Raw genomic sequence first — 13,976 nt, 5'->3', positions numbered from 1 at the left:
CGGGTGAGCGCGAGGTGGAACGCAGCTGGAGCACACACTGCAATCCCCGCTACAGGCGCTCATTAAAACTACCCGGCAAGCTACCTTTTCTTCTGATGAGCCTCGCTAACCATAGCTTGAGCTCATCAATGCTGTTCAACGTTGTTTTTATTTTTTAATCATTTTAAATACGTTAGTCCGTCACTGAGCTGTATTGTTTGCACAGTGCAGTCTTTTTTATTTATCTTTTTGGCAGCCTCGGGCTGTAATAAACAACTAGTTTTTTTCAATACTAGACCATGGGAGCGTATTCTTTTTCCTCCTGAGGTACTACCGCATATTTGGGACTGGAAGGACTCTAAGTGGAAGACTGATACCTGCCAAGGAGAGGTCTGGAGCAGTGGACATCTGGGAAACCTATACTACACGCACTCTACCCCTGGCGGGGAGTTACATCTGGTGAGTGGGGACCCTTGTGGGGGAGCACCGGGACCACCGCGATTGTATCACCTGTATAGGAACACCTATCCTCACTGCAAGAACCTGCACCCTAAGTCCTGTTTGGAATTAATAGAACTGGCTTGCATAGAGACTACTTCATATGCGATATCCTAATGCGGATTATTGCCTGAACATATTGCCTTGGACTTGAGATTAATCTTGGATTTATGGCACTGAGATTTTGTTTCTGTATCTATTTTTGTTTTTGTTTTATTTTTGTTTGATATGATCACAGCACATTGCTATTAAGCACCTTACTGCCATACAGGTGGTATTGTAAGGCGGTTTCTCTATACTTGCACAGGGCCTTTATTAGGTCCACACAAATTTTTCATCACTGGTATTTGACACTATAATATAGGTATCTCATGTGGAACACATCCATGTGACCTTACACTGATACTAGACATAGGAGTTTTACCATTTTTTATGATTTTTAGTCTTTTCACACTAGCACCCTACAACAGACCTCTCTTTACCTTTTATGGTATAGGGGGTTAGGGCATAGGCAGCGCCATCACCCCACCTTTACACAATTATCCCCTTACTCACCTGTCCCCTCTTTCTGGATTTGGTTTCAGGGGGGCAGCAGCCAGGCTACACGGTCCTAAGCGCAGGTACTTTGCCTATTTTGAAAAACTGGTAGAAGATGCCTGGGTAGTTAAACGTATGGGCAACTCACACGCCAATTCGGAAGATGTTCAGTCACTGTCGGATGACAAGTATCCTGCACGTGGCGTGTGGGCCTTCAAGTAACAATGGCAAGTCTACACGATCCATCTTCCTGCAACACATCAATATTGTTGGGCAGGTGCCCATCTCACCCAACCAGGCCTGGCCTTTCTGGATTTCTCCGTCTGCGAAACTTGGTCCTTTCCGTCACCGACAGTTCCCGGTCTTCCACGCGGCCGTCACACACACTGCCGATCGAACAGGTCACTCACCAGTTAGTCTTGGACACGGTCCGGTCACTCCCTTAGGAATATCCCCTTACAGGATGGGCGATCCGCACAGGCGTGTATAGGCCCAGGCTTCTCAGGCATAGGCTCCCGGAGACCAGCCTCAACACAGGCCTCCTTCTTGCTCGAAGAGGCGGTCCAGAGAGCACGAGACAAGGACGTCCTCCTCCTTAAATTCCTTCCCTCAGCAGGCTGTGCAGGACACAGGGTATTTTGGGATCGCACAGTTGCACTCTGGACATTGTAGTCTGTCAGTTGACCAGGGCAATGGAGTCTTTATCTCCCTGTACTTCAATTCCCAACATTCATTGCTGCACCAGGGTAAAACCAAACAGGAGGTGGCTATAACACAATTGGCCACCGGAGGGAGCTGAGTTCCTTCTTTATCTACAACGGTAGTCTTTTAACCATATCGAAGTGTCACCTTGCTTCACAATATTTAAAATAAAGAACAATTTTAATCAACATAAACTTACCCCCCCTTAGCCATGACTAAGCACTAATTAGAGTGTGAAACGCGTAGGCTGTTTTCCCTGTGTTCTGCTTGTTTTGTAATGCATTTTTCATCCATTTTTTACAATAAAGACAACCTTATGGTTTTTCTTGGAGTGCGGCTGTCTATCCCGTCTTTCCTTATATCAACAGACCCCCCTCATCACGGAACCCTCCATCACAGATTTATCTCCATCACAGATCCCCCCATCAAAGATTCCCCCCATCACAAAGCCCCCCCCCCAACACAAACTTCTCTCCATCACAAAGCCCCAATAACTGACCCCCATCACAAAGCCCCCCAAAACAAACTCCTCTATATCACAAAGCCCCCAATAACAGACCCCCCCCACCACAAACTCCTCTCAATCAAAAAGCCCCCATAATAGATCCTCTCCATCATAAAGCCCCCCAACACAAACTCCTCTCCATCACAAAGCCCAGAATAACAGACCCCCATAACAGATCTCTCCATCACAGATTCCCCCCATCTAAAAGCCCCCATATCCAGTCCCCCCCATAGCAGATCCCCCAATCACAGACTCACCCATCACAAAGCCCACCCAACACAAACTCCTCTCCTCACATAGCCCCCCATAACAGACCCCAAATCACAGACTCCCCCATTACAGATCTCCCCCCTATCACAGATCCCCCCATCGATATTACACTGTCGCCACTTCTATAACATCCCAGACCTCCGCCTCTCTGCTACCTCAATCACACAAGACGCGAAGCATGGCAAATCCGGACAAAGGGCGGGAACTTTGCTAGTGAAAGGCAGGTGTTTGATTGCTGAAACCGCCCGGCTGCTTAACTCATAAGACTTGCCTTTTGTCCGGACCTGTCGTGTTTCTCATCTTGTGTGATAAAAAGGTAGCAAAGGGGAGGGGGATTGCTGCAATATTAAAGGGGCAGGCCGTAGTTTGAGGACCCCTGGTGTATATCTTCCAGATCTGTGCAGGAACTTCCTGTAAAAAAGACCTGATGCTCACTCTCCTTGTATAGGGTGATAGATCTTGCAACTGCCCCCTCTTGTTTTCCGCGGCGAGCCTGTAGTGGGTGGGGTCTGCTGGGTCCCTCCCACACCTCTGCTGTCTGCACAGGTCATATGCAGCACCGTAATGATGTTGATGCTATTTTTACAAGATAATATCTGGGCTTGAAAAAATATTAGGTGAGCACAAAGTGGATTTATATCTTTGTGGCTATAAAGGAATCAGTTTAAATATATGTTTTTGTTCCTGGAGTTCAGCTTTAAAGTGTTACTAAACCCATATAAGTAAAATCAGTCTGTATATGCAGTAAAGCATGCTTGTTATACTCACTGTGAAACCCAATCAGTAGTTCCTGCACTTTGTGTAAAAAGGCTGTTTGATCATGTCTTCTCTAATCCTCTCCTTTTACTGTCCCCATTCCATGTGCTGATAGCACAAAGCACTGGGGGCACTCTGCACATGCTCAGTTTGTGAGAGTTTTTTTTTGGGGGGGGGGGGGGCATGTGATCAGCACAAGTCCAATTAGCACTGTCTAGACAGAGGGTCAGTGGTTATGCAGACTCATCGGACAGTCAGAGGGGAATGAAAACTCCTCCAAGCTTAAACCAGTGCTTGGCCAGACACTGATAGACATTACATGACTGCTACAACTGCTGGTGTAATTAGAGTTTATATTTACTAAAATAATTGCATTGTCATGATCTGTGTACTGTGGGAGACCAGATATAGTAAATGCAGGGTCCTGGGTTTAGTAACACTTTAACCACTTCCCGACTGCCGCATGTACATTTATGTAGGCAGAATGGCGCGGACAGGCACATTGGCGTACATTTACGCCCCTGCCTAGACGTGGGTCGGGGGTCCGATCGGGACCCCCCCCCGTACATACGGCGGTTCCCGTGGCTTCAGGAGCGATCCGGGTCGAGCGCGCGGCTATTCATTTCTAGCCGCCCCCTCGCGATCAATCCCCGGAGCTGAAGAACGGGGAGAGCCGTATGTAAACACGCCTTCCCCGTGCTTCACTGTGGCGGCTGCATCGATCGAGTCATCCCTTTTATAGGGAGACTCGATCGATGACGTCATTCCTACAGCCACACCCCCCTACAGTTGTAAACACACACTAGGTGAACCCTAACTCCTACAGCACCCCCTGTGGTTAACTCCCAAACTGCAACTGTCATTTTCACAATAAACAATGCAATTTAAATGCATTTTTTGCTGTGAAAATGACAATGGTCCCAAAAATGTGTCAAAATTGTCCGAAGTGTCCGCCATAACGTCGCAGTCACGAAAAAAATCACTGATCGCCGCCATTAGTAGTAAAAAAAAAAAAAATAATAAAACTATCCCCTATTTTGTAAACGCTATAAATTTTGCGCAAACCAATCGATAAACGCTTATTGCGATTTTTTTTTACCAAAAATAGGTAGAAGAATACGTATCGGCCTAAACTGAGGAAATTTTTTTTTTTATATATATGTTTTTGGGGGATATTTATTATAGCAAAAAGTAAAAAATATTGGCCCAGATTCAGTAAGCAATTGCGCCTGCGTAACCATAGTTACGTAGGGCAATTGCTGACTTGCGCCGGCGTAACGAGTTCTCCTGATTCAGAGAACTCGTTACGCCGACTGCAGCCTAAAATCTGCGTGGCATAAGGCTCTTATGCCACGCAGATTTTAGGCTGCATTCTTGCGATGACCGCTAGGGGGCGTTCCCATTGTGGTCAGCGTATAGTATGCAAATTGCATACTTACGCCGATTCACAATGTTGCGCGCCCCCTGCGTACGCAAGTAACGTCGTTTCCGTAAGGCGTGTTTAGCGTAAGGCTGCCCCTTCTAATAGCAGGGGCAGCCAATGCTAAACTATACCCGGTGTTCCCGCGTCGCGACGTTCAAATTTTACGTCATTTGCGTAAGTGAATCGTGAATGGCGCTGGACGCCATTCACGTTCACTTTGAAGCAAATGACGTCCTTGCGACGTCATTTGCCGCAATGCACGTCGGGAAAGTTTCCCGACAGAGCATGCGCTCTACGCTCGGCGCGGGAGCGCGCCTAATTTAAATGATTCCCGCCCCCGGCGGGATCATTTACATTGCATGCGCTTACGCCGGGCAATTTTGCCGGCGCGCCCTCGCAATTTACGGAGCTACTGCTCCGTGAATCGAGGGCAGCGCAAAATATTTGCAGGGGCGCAGGGCAAAATCGTTGCCCTGCGCCTCCGCAAATAGAGCGCAATTCTTTCTGAATCCGGGCCATTGCATTTTTTCTAAATTGTCGCGCTATTTTTGTTTATAGCGCAAAAAATAAAAACCGCAGAGGTGATCAAATACCACCAAAAGAAAGCTCTATTTGTGGGAAAAAAAGGACGCCAATTTTGTTTGGGAGCCACGTCGCACGACCGCGCAATTGTCTGTTAAAGCGACGCAGTGCCGAATTGTAAAAACCCCTTGGGTCATTTAGCAGCATATTGGTCCGGTCCTTAAAGCGGTGGTTCCCCTAAAAATAAAATGTTGACATCGCATTTAGCAAATAAATTACAGTTAGAATCGGGTTGTTTTATTTAAAAAATACCTCCGTACGTATCGTTTCCATTATTCGGTCCCACCGCCACTTCCGGGTACGATGCAGGCGGTGGGCGTTCCTAATTGATTGGCAGGCATCCGAACGACGCATCCATCGCGTCACGAGATGCCGGAAAAAGCCGAACGTCGGTGCGCATGCGCCGTATAGAGCCGCACCGACGTTCGGCTTTTTTCGGCATCTCGTGACGCGATGGATGCGTCGTTCGGATGCCTGTCAATCAATTAGGAACGCCCACCGCCTGCGTCGTACCCGGAAGTGGCGGTGGGACCGAATAATGGAAACGATACGTACGGAGGTATTTTTTAAATAAAACAACCCGATTCTAACTGTAATTTATTTGCTAAATGCGATGTCAACATTTTATTTTTAGGGGAACCACCGCTTTAAGTGGTTAAGGAATCATTCGATTTTAGAGTAGTCAGCAAAATGGGTAGTGCTCAAAGTTGGGTGCCTGTTGGGTGCCTGTTGGGTCCTCCTGTAAAGCATTGTGACAGTGGCTGGTACTCTATGGCTGAATAGAACCGTGATATTTTATCTGAAACATTTGTTACGCTTGTTTTAAAAAAAATCCAAAAATCTGAAGGGACAATGCAGCCAGTCATAGAGGAAAAGGCACTACTCCTCCCTTTGTTGAACACTTCCCCTCCTCACCCCATCATTCTGTCTTTCAGCTGTTGAGTTATTTTGCTTCAATGTTGATAGCAGCAGCTGTTACTGCAGCAGGAGCCTCCTGCAACACACACACACACACACACACACATAGACACACACCAGACCCTTTAGTCAATTTCTGGCTGTGTAGAGAGCAAGGCGGCTCAGAACTGGACAGGGGGAGTGCATGCTAGCAGTGCACAAAGCCACACATACAAGCAAAGAGGACCCCCCCACCCCCCAGCCACCTCTTGGGCTGAAGATAAGGAATATATCATCACTAATAATACTTCAGGTGCTACCAGGAACTGTCATCTGCACCTCTGGTCAAGGTAAGACAAGCTAGCACCTAACCGGTGTATTCTAAGAAACCTTTCCTAGGATGGCATGCTATTTTGACAGGACTGTCAATCTGACAGCTTCTTATATTTAAAGGGCAGTGCTGTAGGCGTGTCACCAAAACCCATTCACCTCTTTATTTTCATGACTTGAGCTGTATGTAGAATTAATGTGCTTTTTTCTCAGTTTTTCTATGGCTCGCTGGTCATAGGACCTGCAAGGGAATGCTCTGCTATTGCTATATTTGGAAAGTGACCTCTCCTATCTGCAGCAAGCTGCCTGTCTCCTTCTTTAGCTGCAACATTCCCTGCTACAAAGCGTCCTTTTTTTTATTTCACTAATGCCCTAGGCACAACTGCCTTGGGGTTTATTACATTTTTTCTTATTATGCCAACTGACGCATACATTTTTCTAATTATATTCTGATCTGTAAAGTTTCCGCTCTATCCCAGTACCATTTCTCGCATACTCCTATTGAGTTGCCTGAGTTGCTTATTCTATATTACGCTTTACAAAATGAGATTTATTTTTAACGTTGTCTATAAGATCTGCTCATGTGGAGTGACTGTCACTCAATGAAAGCAGCCATATTGTCCTATCAATGACATACAATTACACTTCACCCCCTGCCCGTCCTGAATGAAGCTGGATGGCAATATGAGTAATTTAATTTCCTGCTGAGCAGTTTGATTACAAGATTTTGATTTTGAACTTTACTCAGCTAATGTATCTGCCAGGTACTTTTTTTTTTTTTTGTACAGTAATTGCTTTTAAGGAAGTCTAATGCCGCGTACACACGACCGTTTTTCGGGTTCTAAAAAATGATTTTTTTTTTGTCATTAAAAACGATCGTGTGTGGGCTCCAGAGCATTTTTCACGATCTAAAAAATGGGCATTAAAAATGTCGAACATGCTCTATTTTTTCACAACGTTTTTAACGTTGTCGTTTTTAAGGTTGTAAAAAATGGTCGTGTGTGGGCTTTAACGACGTGAAAAAAACGTGCAAGTTATGAGATGGGAGCGCTCGTTCTGGTAAAACTAGCGTTCGTAATGGACTAAGCACATTCATCACGCAGTAACAGACTGAAAAGCGCAAATCGTCTTTTACTAACACAGAATCAGCTAAAGCAGCCCCAAGGGTGGCGCCATCTGAATGGAACTTCCCCTTTATAGTGCCGTCGTACATGTTGTACGTCACCGCGCTTTGCTAGAGCATTTTTTTTTCACGATCGTGTGTAGGCAAGGCCGTTTTAATGATCGGGTTGAAAAAAACAACGTTTTTTCTAGACCATTAAAAACCTAATTTTTTTAGAACCCGAAAAACGGTCGTGTGTACTCGGCATTAGAAATGTAAACTGCAAGAAATCAAGCAATGTGAAATTTATTTAAATAATATATGTTAAGGCATTATGAGCATATGATTGCACAGACTGCAGCCCCAATTTCATAAAGAAAAGTAAACCATCAATCAACCCGATGAAAACGGTCCACACCATCAGACCAAAATCCCCGCGGACAGAGAACGCGGTGACGTAGAAGACACCGACGTTCTCAAACACGGAAGTGCAATGCTTCCACGTATGTGTCAAATCAATTCGACGCATGCGCGGGATTTCGGGACACTGGTTACACGTCATACCAGCAGGCATGTCCGATTAGGTGTACTAACCATCGGACATGTCCGACGGACATGTTTCCAGCGGACAAGTTTCTTAGCTTGCTAAGAAACTTTTGTCCGCTGGAAACCTGTCCGCTAGGCCGTACACACGGTCGGACATGTCCGCGGAAACTGGTCTGCGGACCAGTTTCAGCAGACATGTTCGACCGTGTGTACGCGGCCTTACTGTTCTGACTACACTAGTCGAGCATAAGGTGAAATCTGGTTCTATTCCTGCACACTATTATTCTTTTTTTTTTTTGTTTGTTTTTTACTGCTATAATAAATGAGACTATATTTAGAAAGTAGGGAGCTATAATATTCTTTTGTATTCATAGAACACTGAAGAATACTGGTTTGCGCATCATCTAAAATTCTGATTAACTTCTGTAAATTACTTGCATTAAAAAATAAAATACAAATCTTTGCTGTAGTTTAGTGTTTCTCAACCTTTTTTAAGTCAAGGCACCCTTTAAAATTCCAAACAATCTCAAGGCATCCCATTTTCATAATTAAACCGATGTAGCAACATCCATATGCGTAGTACAACCAACATTAGCAGTGATTTGTTCTTCCAAAGCAAATACACCTATACACACTGCTACTGATTAGTACTCCACAGTTTCTCTTCTCCTTCTGTTTCTCTTTGTCACTCCGCTAATGTGACCCTGGTGCTGAAGGTGGGTCAGCGGAGGGACAGGTGCCTGACATCCTCCTTTATAACCGTTGACATCATTGGTTGTTAGGACGCTGGCGGCTAGAAGGTTGTAATGGTACACAATGAAAACCTGTGGCTTTGTGTAATTAATAGGCCGACTTGATTCACCCATCTGGCTTGTATACAGTTTGTGGGCAATTTTTAGGTATTTTGCCAAGACACCTCCGAAGATACCCGAAGGCATGCTGTTTGAAAAAGGCTGCTTTAGCTTACACTATAAAAAAAGTTTACAAAATAAAAAAATATTAGGGCTCCCTTTTTATCTATTTTAACAGAATGAGTAATCGCGTGAATGTTTAGACGGTGAGTAATTGTAGCTTTCAGTTTACTAAACAGGTGTAAAGTTAGATTCAGGATGGCACAGAGCATGCATACACTGCAGAATTTTACAAACCTGATTATGAAAGCTGCAAAAGCATGGACTCTAAAAAGGCCCTTTTCACACTACAAAATAAATCTGTTTTAATAATCCGTTTTAAAATCCGTCAGATAATGTTAAAAAACGGAAGTTATACGTCCTTTATAAAATATCATTAAAGTCTATGGGATTTTTTTATGTTCCGTAAAGATCCGTAATAGTCCGTTATAACATACGGACGTTAGTTATAACGGAATATGTGACGGGTCTTGCACTATTTTTTGTAAATTTTTTTGTCCGTTGCAAGTAACGGATATATTAACGTCCGTTATATTTTAACATTGAAGTCTATGGCACACGGACGTTAGTAAATGTCTCCGTAAATGTCCGTTATGTTAACAGACGTTAATTTTACTGAGCATGGATATTCAGGGGAACCCCGCCGTCAATTTAAAACAAAAATGACGTGCGGTTCCCGGTAAATATCCATAACCAGACCCTTCAGGTCTGGTATGGATATTCAGGGGAACCCCGCCGTCAATTTAAAACAAAAGTGACGTGCGGTTCCCGGTAAATATCCATAACCAGACCCTTCAGGTCTGGTATGGATATTCAGGGGAACCCAGTCGTCAATTTAAAACAAAAATGACGTGCGGTTCCCCCTAAATATCCATAACCAGACCCATTATCCGAGCACGTTGACCTGGCCGGCCGCAGAAAAGAGGGGGGGACAGAGTGCGGCCCCCCCTATCTCCTGAACTGCACCAGGCCACATGCCCTCAACATGGGGAGGATGTCCCCATGTTGATGGGGACAAGGGTCTCATCCCCACAACCCTTGCCCGGTGGTTGTGGGGGTATGCGGGCGGGAGGTTTATCAGAATCTGGAAGACCCCTTTAACAAAGGGGACCCCCAGATCCTGACCCCCCCCCTGTGTGAAATGGTAATGGGGTACACTGTACCTCTACCATTTCACGAAGGAAGTAAATAGTATTGTAAAAAAAACACACTGACACAAAAGAATAAAGTCCTTTATTAAAAAAAAAAAAAACTCCAGCGCTGAAAAATCCACTCGTTCCCGGCTTCCTGCGTTGTCCTGATCCAGCGATGGGTGCGGGTGATCTCCCGCGATGAGAAGATCCAGCGTCGGGTGATCTCCGCTCCGGCGATGAGAAGATCCATCCATCCGGCGCAGCAGCATCCCGGACCTCCTCTCACCGCTGGGCACAGCCCAGCGAATGAGCGGCTGAAGCTGTGACATTTCTTATATAGAGGAGGCAGAGCCACCCGTCACGTGACCCCGCCCCCTCTGACGTACCCTCTGCTACGTCACTGGGTAAGCCCGAGAAGAGGAAAGGTCCCGGCCAGGTCAACGTGCTCGGATAATGGGTCTGGTTATGGATATTTAGGGGGAACCGCACGTCATTTTTGTTTTAAATTGACGGCGGGGTTCCCCTGAATATCCATACCAGACCTGAAGGGTCTGGTTATGGATATTTACCGGGAACTGCACGTCATTTTTGTTTTAAATTGACGGCGGGGTTCCCCTGAATATCCATACCAGACCTGAAGGGTCTGGTTATGGATATTTACCGGGAACCGCACGTAATTTTTGTTTTAAATTGACGGTGGGGTTCCCCTGAATATCCATACGACTTCTGGAGCTGGACTTCAAGAAAGGGTGAAATGGTTTTTATTAACGGACGTTAGAAAGGAATGATATAACGGATGTATACGGATATATACGGATAAACATTATCCGTTTTCAATAAAGGAAGAATGGTAAAATATTTATCCGTATGTATCCGTTATTAAATCCGTTAATAAAGGTCCGTTAATAGGTGTAATACGGATATTATAAAACGGACATACAATCCATAGTGTGAAAGAAGCCTAAAGCAATGTGGCTCAGTCGGAGTAACGTGGCTGCATAGCACAGTCTCTATAAGATTCTATATCGACAGAGAGGTAGCTGAGAATTACAGCTTCGGCAAAACAGTTCAGTACACAAACAGCTATTTCTGGAAGCAATTGAGGATGTGCATCCCACAGTAGCGCTGGTTCTTCCGAGGAAGCTGCATGCTATTGGGCTCTGGCCTAGCTGCCCTCACACAAGTTTTGACAGTGGAGGGCTGCTCCCCTGGCTGCCTCTGAGTTGTTGGAGGAAAGCAGAGGAACATATCTTCCCTGACCATGTTGAAGAACCCATGGAGTATAGGGAAATGGGAAAAAACAGGTCCATGCCTGCATCTGAGCATGGGGAGTATATTTTAAGCAAAACTTTTTTTTTTTGGGTAGCGCAAGGAAAGGTTAAAAACCCTGTCTTTTTGCCATCTATATTCCATTGGGGCGATCTCCCTAAATTTTCAGTCTCGTAGCCCCAACAAGTAGGAAGTAGAAAACTTTCAAAAGAAGGTAAATCCCTGCTCAGACAGTGGTCATCCCAACAAGTTTCCCTATTGGAAGATTTCCCCTCTATGCCTGTTCTGTTAGCAACGCACCATTTTTTAATTTTCCCAATGACATTTTTGTCCAGTCAAATAGATTAGTGACTTTTGTAGTGCGGACAGCAATAGGAACTTGATAGGGTGTCTAATATTTGCCCAAGCTTTCCTCAAACATTTGGATATAGTTTGATTCCCTCCCCAAATAACTGATTTAACAGACAGGCAGAGCGTGTTGTGTGTATTGCCTCGTTTCCACTGAGCGGATCGGTTCGGTATGGTATGCTATTTTGGGTGTTTCCATTATGAAAGTGTGCCATAAAACTGAACCGTACCGGACCATTCTGGGTCCTGCTTCAGATGTGGGGCCATAGAAAATGGAACGGTTCCATTAGGGCGGAGATGCAATACATTCCACTGATTGGTGGACGTGCTAGGCATTTTTTCTAAATCCTGTATGGTCCTGACGGTCCGATTTGCAGTGGAAACGCTCACGAGAATAGACCGGTCCGTTCTAAACTGTTCCAAATCTACTGACCCGAACCGTTCCGTTCAGTGGAAACAAGGCATATGTGTGCTTGTGATTATACACAGCCCTGGCTGATATATAACACAGCCTCACAGAGCTGAGTGATCTTTTACTATTATGACTGTACAGGCAGCAATGTGGGACTGTCATGGAACTGGCCACCACATAGTAAAATATCACCTAGCACTGAGGGTCTGTATGATCTATCTGCTGAGAATGTTATATTTTCAAGCAGCGGCAGATAGATCACACAGCCCTGCAACGATGAGTGAACTTTTACTATTATGAATTAACATGCAGCACTGTTGAGCCCTGCCAAGAGAGCTTTTGGCCGGGAAAACCGGACGTGTGCATGCTTCCCCGCAGTTTTCCTGACAGGAAAACTGCCGGGAATCCCGGTGGGAAAATAGAGAACCTGCTCTATTTTCCCGTCGGAAAAAAAAAAATTTAATGTGACAATGTTATCAAAATATATACATATCATCTAATGAATAAATTGCTAAATTAAAGTGCTTTGTGGTTCAGAATAAAGTGTTTCAAGTGCCACACTCCCCTCTTCTGACCCCACTCACCAGAGTTAATGGACCCTCAGCTTTGCAGTCTAGGGTCAATAAAGCTGTGATCTAAAAGATCTGGTATATGTAAACTGGACTCTCAGAGAAATTTCCATACGGTTGTTCACGTGGATAGACCAAGGTAGATCAACCACAATGGGAAGCCAATACATTGACACGTTTTGCCCCTCCTCTTGATGATGCCCTGAACGAGGGGTGAAACACGTCAACGTATTTCCGGTTTCATGAACCAGTGACTCAACTTCCGCTGTCCGTGGAACGCACATCATCCAGCGGCGACCCCAGAACTTACTGATGCCTGTTTTATAGAGTTGTCTTGTGAGTGGCGTTGTTTGATTGCGCAGTTCACTTAGTACCAGCGGTACTTCACTTTTGGCTTTTTTCTGTTTCCCATTATGATTGATCTACCTCGGTCCATCCACGAAAACCCCTGTATAGAAGTTTCTCTGAGAGTCCGGTTTTTATATCCCAGATCTTTTAGATCACAGCTTTATTGACCCTAGACTTAAAAGCTGAGGGTCCATTAACTCTGGTGAGTGGGGTCACAAGACAGGAGTGTGGCACTTAAAACAATTTATACTGAACCACAAAGCACTTTAATTTGGAGCACTTAGCACTTTATTCATGATATATGTATATATTTTGATAACATTGTCACAGTCGATATTCTTTGAGCACATTATTAAGTTGATGTTTAATATTCTGCTAGCGCTGTTAATTCATGTGTCCCCCCACATGGATTCTCGCAAACTGCAAACAAGACTTCTTATGGCTTTCTTTCAGCAATGGGTTTCTTCTTCCCACTCTTCCATAAAGGCCAGATTTGTGGAGTGCACTGCTATCAGTTCTCCTGTGGACAGAATCTCTGACCTGAGCTGTGAATCTCTGCAGCTCCTTCAGAGTTACCATTGGCCTCTTGGCTGCTTCTCTGATTAATTCTCTCCTTACCCGGCCTGTCAGTTTAGGTGGACGGCCATGTCTTGGTAGGTTTGCAGTTCTGCAATACTCTTTCCATTTTCGGATGATGGATTGAACAGTGCTCCGTAAGATGTTCAAAGCTTGGAATATTTTTTTAGAACCTAACTCTGCTTTAAACTTCTCCACAACTTTATTCCTGACCTGTCTGGTGTATTCCTTGGCTTTCATGATGCTGTTTGTTCACTAAGGTTCTCTAACAAACCTCTATGGG

At 44.9% G+C, this 13,976-nt stretch overlaps 1 protein-coding gene across 2 annotated transcripts in view; it reads left to right on the top strand.

Annotated features, from left to right (window-relative positions):
* The first annotated feature begins 6,201 nt into the window (after window positions 1–6,201).
* The window catches only part of CORO6 (coronin 6), a 156,904-nt gene continuing 149,129 nt past the window's right edge, over window positions 6,202–13,976 (top strand). Inside the window, exon 1 of one of the 2 annotated variants that reach the window (XM_040338567.1) lies at window positions 6,202–6,499. The gene's annotated coding sequence lies outside the window, so the exon portion shown is untranslated. The remainder of the gene's footprint in view (window positions 6,500–13,976) is intronic. The other variant, XM_040338566.1, reaches the window with a different exon arrangement.

This window comes from Rana temporaria, chromosome 2 (genome assembly GCF_905171775.1).
Source record: "Rana temporaria chromosome 2, aRanTem1.1, whole genome shotgun sequence".
In the NCBI taxonomy this organism is placed as follows: domain Eukaryota; kingdom Metazoa; phylum Chordata; class Amphibia; order Anura; family Ranidae; genus Rana; species Rana temporaria.
This window is presented reverse-complemented; position numbering and strand designations above follow the sequence as displayed.